Source organism: Eublepharis macularius, chromosome 16 (genome assembly GCF_028583425.1).
Source record: "Eublepharis macularius isolate TG4126 chromosome 16, MPM_Emac_v1.0, whole genome shotgun sequence".
NCBI classification, from domain to species: Eukaryota; Metazoa; Chordata; class Lepidosauria; order Squamata; family Eublepharidae; genus Eublepharis; species Eublepharis macularius.
Window position 1 is genome coordinate 6,803,309 of NC_072805.1, and position 15,911 is coordinate 6,819,219.

The following is a 15,911-nucleotide window of genomic DNA, read 5'->3' on the forward strand; positions in this document are numbered from 1 at the left end:
TGTCCCGTCTCCTTAACAAAGATTTAATGTGATGTGATTTACCTCCATACCATGAAACGCTTTCAGCTGCTCACTTCTACAGCCTCTATTGAGGGACAGGACAGTTTCCTCCAGGCCTCTTCACTTGTACCAAATTGGACTGTAGGTCCATTAATGTCGGCGTTGTCCGTTTTGACTGCCAGTGGTCCCCCAAAATCTCAAGCAAAGGTGTTTGCATGACCTGCCTCCTAGTCCTTTTACGGAAAAATGCTTGCTAAGTGCTACAAGCAGCAGTTTGTAAGCCACGTACTCTCCCAAACAAACGTGAGACTTGTCACATTTAAAGGTTTTTTGTTTCCAATAAATTTGATTAGGGGTACAAATTAGCTCCCCTGCTGCAGGTCAGATTATGCAACAGAGCTACCATATACAACTTACCAGAGAAAACTGGGGAGACAAGAGGAGAAAAACTAACTGCCTGCAGGCCAGTTTTGTTGTCCCCCCCCCAGTAGTTTATAGAGAGTCCTACAAACATTTCTGACACCATCAACCAATTTCTTCACAAAAACTACAAGTGTGATAACCACAGCTTCCCCAAGCAATTTCTCCTTAGTGCTTTTGCAGCAACACTGACTGTTCTAAAACTTCACCTTTTTCTACACAGTGTTGTAAAGTTACTGGCTAATACTTTAATGGAAAAGAGTATATGACCGACAGTTAGTTGAAACACTTATGACTGTTGTACTTATGTGGCATTTTTTCTGAGGAAAGCTCTCTAACTGCTACATGACAGGGAGAAATACAACAGATGTTTTTCTTAGCATGGAAATACAGCTGTGGGGGTTGGGTTCATCTGTCAAACCCAGACTTTTTGGGCTACCGAACAAAGTATAGAATACGACAAGGAAAAAGAAGAAAGCAGCGCCGCCAAACATCACTATGAATATGTGTGCGTGCGTGTATGTGTATATGTGTCTGTGTGTGTGTTCAATGCATCCCTAATTGGGGATGCAGCAAAAAAGGCAGGGATTTTTTTCAGGTGGAACGTGGTGGAATGGAGTTCTGGCACCTCTTAAAAATGGTCACGTGGCCGGTGGCCCCGCCCCCTGATCTCCAGACAGAGGGGAGTTGAGATTGCCCTCCGCGCAGCTTGGCGGCGCGGAGGGCAATCTAAACTCCCCTCTGTCTGGAGATCAGGGGGCGGGGCCACCAGCCATGTGACCATTTTCGCCGAGGGCAATTTAAACTTTAAAAAACTCCCCCCTTGTTCCAGCTGACCCAAAGTGACATCATTGTGTGGTCTTGAGTTCCACCACTGAGTTCCACCACCTCTTTTCCCAGAAAAAAAGCCCTGAAAAAAGGTAATAATCCAAAAGATTACATGTCTCCTCTTTGAACAATCTTTGAAATAGGGTATTTACATCAAGCGAGACACAGGTGGTTTTGAACTCTTTCCAGTATGGAAATTTGAAAAACAAAGCCTTAAAAACATAAAAAGATGCATTTAAAAGCACCCTGCACCCGTTTCCTAGCTAGTTCTCCTCTATTCCCTGAGAATCCACACAAATATCATCTGGCACTATATTTTTAAAAAAATCTTCAACAATTTTACCAGAAAGCAATTGGTGAATATAAGAAAAGGAACTGCAAAGGCAGACGGCAAAACTGATACCAAGAGAGCAACCAAGAAATAGAAACACACACACACACCACTTTAAAATCTATCTGTAACTGGCTTCTTCTCACTAGTCCACTAGAACTTATCGGGGGGGGGGGGGGAGAAGAACGACAAAATAATATCCAACCCCCCCCCCCCCCCGCCCCGCGAGGCTTCCAAACTCCGCTCAGCAAATGGAAAGGCCGGAACGGGAGACGGGGCTTTTTCTTTTCCTGCGCGCGAGCGGGAGGAGGGTCTGCCTTCTGGGATGAGGAGCCCAACTCCCTCGCCCATGTGGTGCCTGGGGGGGGGGGGGCGCTGCACAGCAGGGAGAGAGAAGCCCCTCTCCTCCGCCCCCCCCCCCCCGCTGACCTCGTTGCCCTTCCTCCCCCCGCACTTACTTGTTCTCCCCTCTCATGAACTGCCTGCGCTTTAAAGGGCCGGGAGCCCCCACCGGCCTCTTCCGTCTCCCTTCTTCGGAACCGGCTGGGGGGAGGAGGAAGAGGAGGAAGGCGCAAGAGCGCCGGGGTGGGGGGGGCTGGAGCCTTTGCTTCCTCCTTGAAGAGGACGGGGGGGGAGGCGAGGGGGGGCGGCGGGCTTGCCAAGGCTGCTGCTGCGGGCGGGAGGCGAGCGGAGCCCGGCGCAGTCATTGAGCGTCGGGAACAAAACAGGAGGCGGGCAGGCGGGGGGGGGGGGGCGCTGGCTGGTCAGTCAACTCGCGAGGAGCTGCGGCGGCGGCGGCTGCTGCTGCTGCGATGAGGTCATCGGTGTAAAAATAAAGCGATGCCGTCATTGGAAACCAATCCCAGGGAATGAACTCCGCCGCAGCCCCGGGGGGAGGCGGGAGCGGCGCTGGCAGCTCCGGGCTCTCCCCGGCCGGGGCGGGAGCAGCAGCAGGAGCAGGACCGGCCGCTGCCTTCGCCCCCCCCCCCGGGTTTGGGCTCGGCTTCTGCTTGGCGGCCGAGCGGCGGGCAGGTGAAGGTGGCCCGGAGCGAGCCGGGGGGGGGGGGTCGCGGAGGCGCCCCTGCCCGGCCCGCTGGCACAGCCCCACGGGACGCTGGAGCCGGGCAGCGCCCTGGGCGCTTCCCCCGCTGCAGGCAGCCGCTCCGGAGGGTCCTCCTGCTCGAGGGGCGTCCGATGGCAACGGAGAAGAGCCACCCAGCAGGGGCGCCAAAGGCGCGCAACGCGGCGCGTCAAGCGGCCCCCGGAAGGCTCTCGCGCAGCGGGGCAGGCGAGCCCGCAGTCGGACCCGGGCGCGGGCAGCGGCTTCCTCGGGCCTGCCCCCCCCCCCCCCGCCACCAGCGCTACTCCCCGGGCTGCCCTTGCGGGCTCTCCCTGCTGCTGGTGGAGCGCGGGGGCGACGGGGCTTCCCCACGGTGGGGCTCCTACAGCTCCCACGCCCCCCCCCCCCCCGAGCTTTTGCATTTTTTTTAATAGAGAAAAGAAGTCGCGCTGAGTACCAAAGGTCTAAGAATGATACTAAAATTTATGGAAAGAATGATTAAAAGTACATATAATACACAACTGCAAAAATGTGGGAAAAGGACTATAATTACAAAGTTACCAATAAACCTCATTTACTGCAATGGGCCCACGTAATAAAGAATGGACACGCTACTAAGGATGCCACCAGTACATCCCTGTTTCGGTGTACGAATCTTCATCAGTGGCGAGTGACCTTTTGCAAGGAATTTTGAAGTCACACCTTCAGAAGCTGAGAGGTGGTCTGCGGTGCGAAGCAACTTCAAAGAATATATATCACAGCCTCCATCTTCGTTGGTCATGAACAACTTTGCTTGGGTGAATTTGGAAGCCAGAGAGTCAAAAACAATTCATAGGCATGTAGAGCTATGCAGTTTCAAAGACTAACATTGGGGCTCACATCACAGTGACGTATGCACATAAAAGAGAATGCTGCTCCAAAGATTTTTTTGAAAATAGCCACTCTCTTGTCATCCCATCATTATAACAATAGGTCTAACAGGTCCCCTGAATGCCCACCTTTCATTTAAAAAAAATTAAGTTGTTAACCCAGCTTTCATTTTAAAAGGAAAGATCACACCCTTTTCTGCACCAATGATTTACTCCTGGCTTTTTGAGTGTTCAGATTTGTTTGGGCCACTTACCTTTCTGCCCACTGCTTTTAATCCTGATGTGGTGCCATCTTTTTTTTCTCCAGACCACCATGAAACAAAGAGGGGAATGTGGTGAGATGTGGACGTCATCGATGGCGGTCACTGTCAACGTCACTGGTGCCATCACATCACCACTACCCCCTTCTTTTTATTTTCATGTGTGCCCAATCGCCTTATGACATTACAACGTTATGATCAGGGCTTTTTTTCTGGGAAAAGAGTTGGTGGAACTCAGTGGGTTGCCCTCGGCGAAAATGGTCACATGGCTGGTGGCCCCGCCCCCTGATCTCCAGACAGAGGGGAGTTTAGCGGAGGGCAATCTCACCTCCCCTCTGTCTGGAGACCAGGGGGCGGGGCCACCAGCCATGTGACCATTTTCAAGAGGTTCCAGAACTCCGTTCCCCCGCGTTCCCGCTGAAAAAAAGCCCTGGTTATGATGTTACGACAACCAAAGGGCCCAAGCGCTAAGGCATTAGCAGGGGGTGGGGTGGGGGAGAGAAAAAGGAAAAGAAATCCAACATGGAGCACTTGCAACATTGGCACAGAGTCGCCTCAAACGCAGAAGGGAGACTTGCCTGCAGGGCGTCTCTGGTACCCAGGTGTTGCTTTTGGCAGCTTGGGAAAGTGGCCCTCAAGGTTCTGCAGAGAGCAGCAAGGCTGGGGCGGGTGAGATGACATGACAGCTCTCTTAATTCTGTCATGACAATCGTGTAAATAGGGAGGAGCAATGGCATAAAATCGGTTTCAAAGGACATGTTAAAAGTATGCTATCATGGTTTTGTAAAAATTGGAATAATTACATTTGTTTTCAAGGCAGTAGAGGAAACACCAGACATCAGAGCACCCAGAGAAGGCATCGGCCTTTCCCTTCCTGTGCCTGCTGCCTTGCACAGTAAGCAATATTTAGCCATGACCATGTGGCTCCTCCCTCGATTACTGCTAGGAGGAGAAAAATCGATATGTGTGCTTCTGGCCAGTGAAAGCCTGGAGCATCAGGAGCAGTCCCGAACTGCAATCCTGATTCTTTCAACTGTGTTCGCAAGGGAAGGGAAGGGAAGGGAAGGGAAGGAGGGCCTCTGTCTCACCGACAGCTCCCATATTGTAATGAATTTGTACTGTCTTGGGCGGCAGCTACACCCAGGTGCAAAAATGTACCCCTGTCTATGGCAGCAGCAAGCAAAGCTGGAACAGGTGGGAAAGGCAGCCCCACACACCTGGTCACACACTTCTAATTGCTGTTCCTGCCTCCATTCATCTTTTCCCCCCATCGCACTTGTACCCAGGGGTCATTTCGTAGAAAAAGAGCTGCAGGAACTCATTAGCATAACTCAAGAGCACATCTCATTTGCATATGCCCCACCCCCTGACATCACCTATCCTGTCTGTTTTGGACCCTATCCTGGCCACTCAGGGCTGAAATTGGGCCCAAAATGGCAAAAAGGGGCTGAAAATGGCCAAAAAAGAGCCCAACATGGTCAGGAATGGGCCACTGCTGAGCAAGAGAGTGGATCACCACCCGTCAGAGGCCCGATCCTGGACGTTTCAGGACCAATCCTGGCTGTTTTGGGCCCGAATTGGGCGAAACTGGCCCAAAACGGCCAAAAATCAGGTGGGCGGGGCCACCTGACGTGACCTTTTTGGAGAACTACTGGAACCGTGTCCCTGCGTGCTCCCCCTCAAAATGAGTCCTGCTTGTACCAAAGTGCAGGCAGAATGGTAAACCAAACCTGTCCTACACTTTCCCTTTAGCTAACAATCCACACTGTAGTGATCCACTCAGAATGAATGAATTTATTTGCGGTCAGATACCATAACAACGACAATACATCCTTACCCTTATCAATCAACAAATAATTAAATCTAGCGTAAAAATGTAAAGGACATAAAAATACATTTAACATTTAAAATCTTATTTTAAAATGTATATATTTCCTGGGAACTGCAGGAATTCTAATATTTAAAACATTGACATTAAAATAGTTAAAAATCGTAAAAAGAGCACGAGACTGTGTGTGGCTATTCTTTTCATTATGGAATTTAGCCAAATAGAGACAGAATTTGGCTGTTTGCCTGGAGATAGTTGGATTTTCATCAATTAGGAGTTTCTCCAGGCAGGCCTTATTTGCCTCTGCAATTGGTGTGTCTAAGAGTGGGGAAATAAACTTGTCCCTATAGACTTGATGGAAAGGACAACGAAAGAACATATGAATAAGTGATTCCACTTCACCAATGGAGCAATGGCAGCATGTATCCTCGTATGGGATCCTTCTATATTTCCCTTCAATGGTAACTTCACATCGGGCCAGGGTGAAAGCTCGTCTATAAGATGGGACATCCAAATGAGTGAGATATCTGGCCATACCCATAACATATCTAGATTCCCTAGGGGCCATAAAATGAGGAGATTGAGCTAAATCTCATTGGTGCTCTATGTCTCTCACCCTTTGTTTAACAATACCTTTTGCCTGGTCACTGCCCTGAGTCAGCAGGTCGTCAGGTGAGAGTCCCAATCTTTCTAGATTGCTCTTAACCATCTGCATCCACCTAGGCTGGTAAGGATCTTGGGTTATTAGAGGGAGAAGGCCTTTTTGATTGCTCTATATCTTGAGCCACTGATAAACAGAAGATAGCAATATTCTGGCTTCAATTCTCATTTGGCCTGTTTCTGGCCGTAGGAGGGCATTTGGCACTCCTGGGGGTGATCCACTCTGAAAACTCCGTTTTGAAAGGGGAGAGCAGCTCCACCCCAATTCCTGTAGTGGTGTCAGAGGGGATGCCCACATAGACACTCCCCTGCAGCCAATCCGTGGATTCCCCAATTAGTGGGATTAAAACAGGTTTATTTGGAATTAGCATGATGCCATGTGGATTTAATGCATGGGCTTCCTGCTTTCCAAGTGGGGAAAAGTCCCGAAGTGGAAACGTTTAGTTACAATGAATGTGCCAGAAGTGACGCCTGGCTGGGCTCACGGACAAAAGAACCTTAACGTTCTTAATGGCCTTCACCTTCAGAATGTGGCATCCTTTAAAACTGGTGGAAGAAAGCAGATAAATACTTTGAAGGTGGTTTGCAGGTTAATTTTAGAAGGATTCAGTTACAAGCAAAACTTGTGAGGTGGAAGAAGATTTTGCAGAGACCCCCTGTGTGAATTTGATATCCAGCAGTGGGCCTGGTTCCAGCAGCACCCTCAAACAACAGATCTGTTTCTTCACAAGAAATGCCTGACCAGAAGGGGTGACATTTAAAATCCTACTCAGACCTCCTGCTCACCGGTAGCAGTTCCATCTTATCAGGATTCAACTCAGTCAGTTAGCCCACATCCACTCCAAAACTGCCTCCAGGCACCGGTTCAGGATTTTTCCAAGAAGGTTAAGGAAATCCAAATCACAGAGCCAAATATTAAAATGACTAAATATAAAACAGATATATACAACAAAATACGTGTATTTATTACATTACAGAACATTTTAAAACTATTACAGCCCCAAATACAGCCTCAATATAAATTAAAATCATTTTTTAAAACCCTCAGACCCGAACTTTATGATACCCTGACCAAATGCATTTTGGCCAAAGGGCCTTCTTCAGCAGTTGAGCATAATGAATACGCAGTAACTCCAGACCATACAATAATAATTAATAAATATAATCAGTATAGAACCAAGTTGGAATATAGTAAAGAGTCCAGTAGCACCTTTCAGACTAACCAACTTATCTGTAGCATAAGCTTTTGAAAACCACAGCTCTCTTCCTCAGATCTGTAGCTTATGCTACAATATAGTTGGTTAGTCTTAAAGGTGCTACTGGACTCTTTACTATTTTGCAGCTGCAGACTAACAGGGCTAATTCCTCCAGAAGTATGTTTAAAAGTCCTGAACTGGAATCACCTTCTGCCTTTATCAGGTACATGTCTCTTAGGTGGTCATTCAAATCATGTACCTTCCTATTTTGGTCCAAGAAGAATCAATGGTAGGCAGGGCTTTTTTTCAGGGGGACCGCAGGGGAACGGAGTTCCGGAACCTCTTGAAAATGGTCACATGGCTGGTGGCCCCGCCCCCTGATCTCCAGACAGAGGGGAGTTGAGATTGCCAAGCGGCGTGGAGGGCAATCTCAACTCCCCTCTGTCTGGAAATCAGGGGGTGGGGCCACCAGCCATGTGACCATTTTCTCCGAGGACAACCCACTGAGTTCCGCCACCTCTTTTCCCAGAAAAAAAGCCCTGATGGTAGGTGTAGTCTGGAGTCACGTAGTAGTGGGTAGTGGGTGTGTCAGTGTGGAATTTGAAACCAGCCCTCCCTAAATATAGAAATGAAAGAGATGGCTCTTAAGAGGTACAGTTGTTATTTAATGTAGAGTCATCCAGAGATGACTATGTGAGAACCTGCATGAAAAGTATAGCAGTGCAATCCATAGCAGAGTTGCACCCTTCCAAACCTACCAATTTCAATGGACTTAGAAAGGTATAACTCTTCTTAGGAGGCTCAATCTGTCCTTTTGAAAGTGTATGCATTGGCAGTGAAGCATCAGGGTACACCCACAATCATTTCAGCCTGTTGTACTGTAAATAGCTGCAGTTTGTCTAATATCAACCATAACCATCTAGCTTAGTTTGGAAGGTTGATTCATGGCTGCATTGCTCATACACCCACAGCCTGACATTTCCAATGCCACCTTTATTTGGTTTGTGGGTTAAAAGATATTAATACTGTGGCATTTGCTCCCAGCCTAGTTGCCATCTGTCTTTTAAACATTCTTTAGAGGAGTGCAAAAGAAAAATAAAATAAAGTTAAGGGACTACCAGTGATATTTTCTGTATTCCTATATGTGTGTTAGGCAGGGGGGCATTTTTCTAGCATCTAGTATTGTCACCTTACTATTTTATGCTTTGGGGCCATTTATCAGAAGAAGCTACAACAGCAGTCCACAACCATCTTACTAAAGCTTCAGTGGTGACATCATAGGCACCATTTTATTTGCTCTCTTATGCTCTTAAGCAGGAATGGCATTTATCATGTCTGCTTCCGTAGCTGATGCCCCTAGATGATAGTGTAGTCCAACAACATGTACAAGGGAGTAAGGGAAAATGAGACATGTTTGCAATGCACCCCCCCCCCCCCCGCCCCCACGAAGGAAGGACCATGAAGATCCACAAAGGAGGATCAGCATAAGAGGCACAACTCAAAAGGAAGGGGGAGCTGCTTCAATCTCCGCCTGATTTCGCAAACAAAACAGGAAGAAGTCTGTACAGTGACGCAGTTGCGCACGGGAGTTAACCGCAGCTCCCATCTCATCATTGAACCACACTTCTCATAAGGACAAAGAGTTTAATCTGGCAATCTTAGATAGTTACGTTTTTAGATATTTGGAAACCTTTTATAGAAGTTTATGTATAGATTTGCCAACAGTGTTTTTGTCATTTTTTAAAAAGTTAGGTGTCTTACTTTTATATAAAAGGGTTTTCATGCTGCCGTACTTAAAAAGGAACTGAGAACTCTGCTTTGATTGAAAAGATCAAAGTTCATCATGATTTTCCACCACCACTGATTTAAAAGGGCAATTGATGTTCCTGGGTCCTACCAGGAGGAAGAACCTTTGGCCTCAGTTGCCGTTCTGTCTTTTGCACATTGAACTGTACAGGTAGATATCAGAAGCCACCACAATATCATCACAAAAGGACACCGATGTATGCATATTATTAGTCTAATCCTCCTCCCTCTTCCCAGAGACATCAGGATGTAAGGGTTTTTCTGAAGTGGTTGAACTTGTATCTATTCAACACCTCAGTGCTATTAAGTAAGATATAACAAACTAGCAAAGAAGTCCATTGTGTTTGACAATACAATAGGCTCTAGTGGGGCCTTGTGCCACCCGGGCAGCATTTCTGTGCTCTGCAGCGGGCCGATTTTGATGTCAAACAGGCCAAAATCAGGCCAGTGGGGATCACAGGAGCACTCCAGGGCCTCTCACGCTGCCCTAGCAGCGTTCCTAAGCTCTGTACAGGCCTGATTGGGCTTCAATCGGGTGGAAACTGGGCTGGTGCAAAGCACAGCAGCACTCTAGGGTCCATCACGCCAGCACAGCAGCATTCCTGCACTCCGCACTGGCCTGATTTGGCCTCAAACGGGCAGAAATCGGGCCAGCACAGAGTGCAGGAGCACTCCAGGGCCCATCGCAACACCCAGGCCTGCTCGGGGCGTGCTGAAGGCTGGGCAGGTCTCCCTGGTGCCTCAAAGGGTGCTGCAGCCAACCCTCCAGAGACCTCGAGGAGGCTACGGCAGCAATGGAGAAGGCTGGTGTGGGAGCACGGCCCTCCCTGCCGGCACGCCAGACTGTAGTGCCGGGCCAAACCAGGCCCTCCCGTGGCCGCTGAGGAGCTTTGGGAGGGGCACTTCAGCCCTCCCTGCCCCCTCCTAAGAAAGCGTATTGATGACAACTCTTTATCCTCGTGCAGCCAGAGTGCGCCTGCACAATAAAAGTGCGTGGTGATAAAAAGTGAGTTGTCATCAATACAGCTTGCCTTTTTATGGTAGGATAAGGAACTTAGAACACCTTACTGTGTCTGTTTCTTTGGCTGGTGCCTTTTGGGCCCTCCTGCTTTTTTCTTCTCTGTTGCTTGGAATCAGTCCTTTCTGGCTCTAAATCATTTTCTTTTTGGATCTTTGTTTGCTTCTGTTCAGGCCTCTCAGAGACCATCTGCCTTTCTTCCCTTTGCACGCCTTCTGTTTCGTGCCCCTTTGTACTCCCTTCTCCATCTTTCTCTTCTTGGGAAATACTTACCCTTTCCTGAACTTATCTGGCTATACTCAGTCTCAATTTATCTCCTATTTCAGGTATGTTTGCAACTTTCGGCCACCTTTAGTGGCTCTGCAAGTCTAGGTATCTGTGTGCATGTGTGTGTGATTTCTACTTTACTCTAATGGTGTCCAGTGCTCTCTTCCTATCCAGCACCTGTAGAGTTGCCAGCGCCAGGTTGGGAAATTCCTGGAGATTTGGGGGGGGGGGGGGTGGAGCCTGGAGAGGGTGGGGTTTAGGGAGGGGAGGGAGCTCAGCTGGATATAATGCCATAGAGTTTACCCTCCAAAGCAGCCATTTTCTCCAGGGGAACTGATGTCTGTTGGCTGGAGATCAGTTGTAATTCTGGAAGATCTCCAGCAGCTAAACTTTCCTTTTCATCATACATCACCAAATTTGGGATATTACCAGCAAGAATAGTGGAGAAAGACCTCCCAATTGCTGTGTCTTCAGAACAAGGCATATCGTCTTATTTTGCACCCACATCTACACATGAAGGAAAAATTGCACCAGAAGTGCCTAATATTAATCTAGGCTTATTTCTTTAACATATGGTGGGGACGACCTATGCTGGCTTATAAAATGCGTGCAGGACGACATTCTCAGTTTCACCTACATTTTCATCGTGGTACTTCTACTAATATTTGCCTTAGTAGCCATACCCTTGATGTTGTACGTTATTTTAACTAAGCCTCGTGGTAGATCGTAGAGGTTGAGAGAACAGAGCATTTATCTCTGCCTAGTGAATGAGAAATTGTACTGTAGACTGGTCTTGTTGTTGCTCTGTGTTTGTAGTAATGTGGTTTTGTGTTATTGCCTTCATGATTATTCCTGTATGTGTTTATCGTAAGCTGGTAGATATTTTTATTCTAGAAGCTCATAAGTTGTCAAAGTGGTTCTTTTGAAGTCCGTCTGATGATGTTAATTCCCCAATAGAAAGTTGTAACTCAGGAGAGTATGAGATCTTTCTCTTTTTTTCAAGTGGTTTCCCCCCCTCCCCTGACAACCAGGGACAGTCCTTCCACTGGAACCCAAAAGGTTCACCTGGTGGTGTTGTGTTGGGTTTGCACTTTGGATGTGCTCAGAGGCTGGGCTGGATCGAGGGGGGCAGGGGGGTAGTCTGCCCCCGGCGCCGCCAGGGAGGGGGTGCCAGGAGCAGCTGCCCGCTGCTGGGAGCGCACAGGCAGCAGTGCGGGCAGCCTCGCAGCCTCCTGTGCTGCCTTTCGCCTGCCCTGCAGGACTGGGGGTGGCTGGCTTGCCATGTGCCCCCTGTCCTGCAGGGCAGACAAAAGGCAGCGCAGCCGCCCACACCATTCACCTGTCCTGCAGGACAGGGGGCAGCCAGGCGCCCCCTGTCCTGTGGGGCAGGTGAATGGCACGGTCAGACTAGGCTTGCCCTGGGCGCCGGCAACCCTAGATCCGGCCCTGCTCAGAGGGACTCCTCTAGTGACCAGAGGACACACTTGGGTAGCCATTTGGGTAACACATTCATTGGTATCTCCATTTCAAGGGTCTGTGAAATGCCTCTGTCTGAAACCTCCAAGACCAGTCAGGGTAGAGCTGTGATCCCCAAATCTCTGACCACCAATTTATTAATTTACTTCCTTTATCCCCCACCTTCCCCATGGGGACTTGGTGCAGCGTACATCATTCTCCTCTCCTCTGTTTTAGATACCTAAGGCATATTATTCTTCTGAATTAAAATTGAAGTATGCTTTGGAGTTTGAAAGATTAAGAACAAACAGTCCTTAGGGGAGTGATATTTTTGCACTGTTTTAGGTATGCCTTCTAACAGGATGTATGTAAGCCTCAATACAGACTCAAGCAGAAAAGCAACAGGCAGCCTCCTCTGAGAACGAGTAATTGTGATGGGTGATTCTGCTGTGTGATGATTCAATCATACTGAAAGTGATTAAATGATCCAACCACATCTGATGAGGGATGTGGCAGAATTACCCACCTGCACTGGAGGAGGTTGAAGGTAAATCCAAAGCAAAAGCAAAAACAAAAACTGATAAGAGGGAGGTAGTACTGGATCTGTAAATCATGCAGAGACACAATGGACTCTCTTAAAATGGTTTGATCCACCCATTACAAAGTTTGTGTGGCAAGTAGGTGGACTGTCAGCAGATGTGCACTTGGAATTGCATGCTGGGAACTCAATTCCTCGGTGGGGATACCCAATTTGGATCAGGACTGTGGTGCGTGGGGGAAAGGGACTGAAGCCTCTTTGCTGTGCCATTGTCTCAACTTGAAATGGCCCTGAACAGCCACCAGTACATGGAAGTATCCCCAAAGGCAAACAGTGGTTCCCTAGGGTCATTTCAGTTCAGGAAAACAGCATGGGAAGAGGAGGCTTAACCCAACCACCTTTGCCTCACATACCACAGCCCCAAATTGATTGAGGCCCCTGCATGCTTGCGAGTTGAGTTCAGAGCATGCAACACCAGAGCATGTCGATGGAAAAACCTCTTGGAGGACATGTGGACTACGTCATGTGTGATCTGGCCCTTTCATGTTGGGATGCCCAGGAGGAGATCTCCTGCCCCAGGGACTCTGGAGCAGCAGGAGCAAAACTGAAGTGCAAATTGGTGTCACGTTGGAAGGGATGTTGCTGGATTAGTGCAATGCTGATCATCCAGGTTCTGTCCCCACCCCAGTGTCTCACAATAGTTGCCAACACTAGGCTTGCAGTTGCAACCCTATTTTGTGTTTCATATTTTACTCTGGACTAGAGATGGGCATGAACTGGAAAAAAACCAAACCATGTGGTTTGTGGATTGTCAAATTTCACGAACCACGAACTTTCACGAACCTTCCCCCAGTTCGCAAACCAGTTCATTTGGTTTGTGAAAAGTCACACCCAGGTCAGAAAATTATCACTTCCGGGTCAGCAGAAGGTTGCTTCCAGGTCAGCAGAAGGTCTGCAGGAAGTCCATCCCTTGTTGCCTAGGAAACTGATTGATCGGCACCAGGCTGTCTGCAGTGACGAACCAAAAAATGAACCAAACAAACCAGCCTAAAGTTCGTGGTGGTTCATCAGAAATGGGATCTGACAAACCGCTGGTTCACGAACCATGAACCGGCCTGGTTCGTCATGAATTTTGATTCATATTTTGGTTCGTGCCCATCTCTACTCTGGACTCCCAGCATTGCAGAATTAAATATGTCACATTAGCAGTTCTTGCAGCACCTGAATACACATTCTGTGAATGAGTGTAGAAGGCAGTGCAGAGCTAAGGGGAACTGACCTTCTGATTCAGCTGAAGGCCGTTGGGTACATTTGTTTGAGAAAGCTGGCAAATCTCATTCATTCCGAGGTCTGTGTGGCAGGCTGGCTCACGGGACAGGTGCTGCTTTTCTGCTCAGTTGTTGAAGCCGGAAGATTAAGAGCCTGGCCTGCAGATCAATGGTTCCTTTGGTTAATATTTATACACTGGATGTTGTAATAACAAGATCTTGGGTTAATAAGTAGCTTTGCTGTGTAGTGGAGATGGAAAAAACCCAAATTCTCCTATATTTTTTAAATTAAAGGGAAAAATCTGTCCAAGTGATAATAAACAGCTTGCATTGTATTTTTGAATTATTGTTTAATTATGATTGCCACATAGTGGGACTATGTATGGAAATGCAAGCCCAGATGGTAACTGTGGGTGGGTGGGTGGGGGCTGGTTCTTGCTCACCTCTGACGTCCATGCCTCTAACAAATTGCAGTACTTGCTGATCCAAAGCAGGCGAAAGCTGCTGGTATCTGCTCCAACTTGGACTCCATGTCCCTTGCAAAACCCGTTCCCTTCCATTTGTCCTGTTTCCATTTGTCCTGTTTCATATGGACACAGACAGGACTCCTTTCAAAGCCGTGTCTTACACGTCCACACTTGACTCTCGCCCTTTCTGTATTACTAGAACTAGCCTGTTGAGTGGAAGTGGTCATACATTTATTTATTTGCTTCATTTATATCCTGCCTTTCTCCCTAATGGGAAACCAAAGCGGCGTCCATCATTCTCCTGTCCTCCGTTTTATCCTCACAACAACCCTGTAAGGTGGGTGAGGATGAGCATGTGTGACTGGCCCAAGGTCACCCCACAAGCTTCCATTAAGGGACTTTGCTGTCCTTGGGAGTCTGAAAGGGGCTGTGGTGAGGCCATTCATTTGAAAAGCCCTATTAGAGCCTGCCAAGTAATTCTGCTGGGGTCCATCCCCTCCTCCCTTGCAATGGAGCTAGAAAACACCCAAGTGCTTGTGCTTTCTGTGCAGGTGCCATGCTAACAGAACACAACCTCTCCACTTTTGCAACAACAGGAACAATACCCAATACAGGAAAGAAAATCCTACCCCATACCCTCTCCCTGCCTTTTCTAAAACCCACTTCTTGACACAGTAAGGTTTATGAGACAAAGGAGGATATGAGCACTGCAGGTCTCCGATTTCTCCAGCCCCCTAGTTCAAGAACGAGGGAGGGCCGCAGGTCTCCCACTTAACAGAACCTTCCCCACCCCTGCTGGTTCTGCCCACTGCCCACTGCCACCCAGATGGATTCTGGGAGCCATGGGGGTGATCAAAGTTACACCAACGCCATTGAGTTGGGCAGCGCTCTAGCATTTGCCCTAATTCTATGGCTAAATGACATCAATAGCAAGAGCCCCCCTCCCCCAACCTGATATGAGTCTCCCCTGCCAGTTGTCAGCCTTGGGCGGGGGGGGGGGGACCCTATCCAAGAGCTAATTTTCCATCTTGTAAAGTGTCACAAAGCAAGGAGAACTTTGGCCACATGTAGAAGTCAAAGGCCTCACCAGCAGGGTAAGTAACTACATACAACCAGTCTTGCAGGGAGGGGGTCTCAGAAGCTTCACTAATGAGCTTGGGACCATAGACTCCAGCACTATGTTGCCTTATATATTATCTCTTGCTTTAAATTTGTACTCCTGTATACTACCAGTACTTCATGTTGTCCAACGTCAGTCCTAGAATTATGTTCTGTTTCAGCAATTCTTCAACCCCGTATTGGATCCCTGCTACTGCTATATCTTTGTAAAATCCTATGATATTGTTTACAGAAATGTCCTTGATATTGTATGGAAATGTCCTTGATACTGATTGTACTAATCTCACACTAAGTAATCCGCCTTGAGTCTCAGTGAGAAAGGTGGACTATAAATGACATAAATAAATAAAGTCTCAATGGTTCCTCAAAAAAGACTTTCAAGAGCCTAAGTGCCCTTGCCATAGGGAGCTTTTTCAGGAGCTCTGCTAACAAAATGATCAAGAGCATGTGCAGAGCACCTTTATCCTATCCATATTTAATCAGAAGTCTTTCGATATTCAGTAGGATTTACTCTCAAGCAT

At 48.0% G+C, this 15,911-nt stretch overlaps 1 protein-coding gene across 3 annotated transcripts in view; it reads right to left on the minus strand.

Annotated features, from left to right (window-relative positions):
• The window catches only part of DUSP16 (dual specificity phosphatase 16), a 73,613-nt gene extending 59,751 nt beyond the window's left edge, over positions 1 to 13,862 (minus strand). For 2 of the 3 annotated variants that reach the window (XM_055000724.1, XM_055000723.1), the window contains exon 1: positions 2,038 to 2,298. The gene's annotated coding sequence lies outside the window, so the exon portion shown is untranslated. Of the gene's footprint in view, positions 1 to 2,037; positions 2,299 to 13,815 lie in introns of those variants that run through there. The other variant, XM_055000725.1, reaches the window with a different exon arrangement.
• Positions 13,863 to 15,911: the final 2,049 nt, after the last annotated feature.